Source organism: Apis dorsata, unplaced genomic scaffold (assembly GCF_000469605.1).
Source record: "Apis dorsata unplaced genomic scaffold, Apis dorsata 1.3 scaffold_207, whole genome shotgun sequence".
NCBI lineage: Eukaryota > Metazoa > Arthropoda > Insecta > Hymenoptera > Apidae > Apis > Apis dorsata.
In genome coordinates, this window is record NW_006263491.1 from 386,157 (window position 1) to 388,321 (window position 2,165).

The 2,165-nt window shown below is 28.3% G+C and overlaps 1 protein-coding gene across 1 annotated transcript in view; it reads left to right on the plus strand.

Moving 5' to 3' along the window:
• Positions 1-2,165, plus strand: part of LOC102674519 — a 378,471-nt gene that overhangs the window by 312,108 nt on the left and 64,198 nt on the right. The window lies entirely within an intron of this gene.

Genomic DNA, 2,165 nt, shown 5'->3' on the forward strand with positions numbered 1-2,165 from the left:
GGGTTGTAGAATAGATTAGAATAGGTGTGATTAAATGTAACATTGTGTAATATTTAATGTAATAATATTAGGTTATTTAGCTTGATTAGATTAATTGTTATTAATAAATTTGCCATGGTTTCTTTTTTCATTATATATATGTATGTATGTATATGAACAAATTTTCCATGGGTTTTTTTTCATTATACATATATATATATATGATGAATGAAAAGAATTATATTTGATTATAATTGTGTATGATCAGATGTGTAACAGTGAATATTAATAATGTATTAGGTTATGAAGTTTGATTAGATTAATTGGATTGTAGAATAAGTGAGAATAGGTATAATTAAATGTAACATTGTGTAATATTTAATGTAATAATATTAGGTTATTTAGCTTGATTAGATTAATTGTTATTAATAAATTTGCCATGGTTTCTTTTTTCATTATATATATGTATGTATGTATATGAACAAATTTTCCATGGGTTTTTTTTCATTATACATATATATATATATGATGAATGAAAAGAATTATATTTGATTATAATTGTGTATGATCAGATGTGTAACAGTGAATATTAATAATGTATTAGGTTATGAAGTTTGATTAGATTAATTGGATTGTAGAATAGGTTAGAATAGGTGTGATTAAATGTAACATTGTGTAACGTTGAATGTAATAATAGGTTATTTAGCTTGATTAGATTAATTAGATTATAGAATAGATTGATGAAAAAAATAATTGGATTGGATGATGCATCAATGGTTAGATTACTGTGAATTGGTTAAAGAAAAAGACAGAGAAGTTTTGATTGAAGGAAATATAATCAAGCTGTTAGATTTATATTAATACAAGAATTGTTGACATGTCAAATGGTTCTATTAATTCTATAGAATCATATCTTTCAAATATTATCATTCTACATTTTCAATTTACTTTTTGCTCGAAGAATCATATTCTTCAACTTGTATCGTGATTTTCGATATAACCTGTACACAACAAGGCACACGAAGTTATTTAGATTACACAATTTCGTACAAATTGGGTTGGAAAGCTAATTCTACCCGTAAACTATCCCTTTGCTGGTAAAAGGGGGAAACATTCTCGTTCTAAATCGTTGAAAAATTACAGAAACATCGGTGAAACCTCTCGCTACAGTCTCGTTTTCCAAATATGCTGCCTTCAATCCGAGCAACACCGGAAACCTTTTTCCCTTTTTATAAGCAGGTTTCTTGATTATTCTCTATTTTCTTCGTTTCTACTCCACGAATCTAATCAAATTCAAGGATCACGCAAATCGAACATAACCTATTCTTTCGATAGAACTTTCGCCTCTCTTGGTTGAGAATCGTAATTCTTTGAAATATGTATTTTATTAACCAGATCCTACAAGTCATAAATTATACTTTAATAATGGATTAGTTTTTACTAAATAAATTTTAGAAAGGTTAACTTTTTATTACTTTTATATTTAAAAAAATAAAAAATTTTCTATAAGTCATATTACGTAATTCGACATCACGAGTCTTTTGTGAATAATTTATTTAAAATATGTACAATAATAAAGCGAGATAAAGATAGATACTTTCTCACAATATAATCTCTCTGTCTCACTTCATCATGCACAACTTCAATTGCTTATAACTTAATAATATCAATTTATATTTCTTTTCATCTACAGAATCGTTCTAAAAAAAATATTAAACACTTTGTATATTTACATGTACATGTTGCATTGCAACAGAATATAAATAAATTTTCACAATATTTTCACTCGAAAATATCCGTTTCCAAACTTTTGGACGATACTGTACGTATGCATGTAGGACAGCAAGGTGACAGCATACCATAGTCGGTGTGTAGGTGGATATGTTATGCAACGGGTGGTAAACGAATCTTCCTGGAGAAATTGAATTTTGTAGGGAGTTGGTGAAGCGCGTCACGAAAATCGTTGAAACCACACAAATATTTTGTTTCATCGTTCCGACGATGGCTGCGGTTTGGTTTGGTGACTCTGTTTGCCGATCACCTTTTTCTTCCTTTATTTTTTTGTTCCTGCATTTGTTGCCTTGTCCCGAGGTCGCAAGCTTTATCATCCTTCCTTCTTTTTTTATTTTTATTTATTTATTTTTTTTTTTTTTTTCGTCGAATCGTCACGGTTTCGACCTTTGATT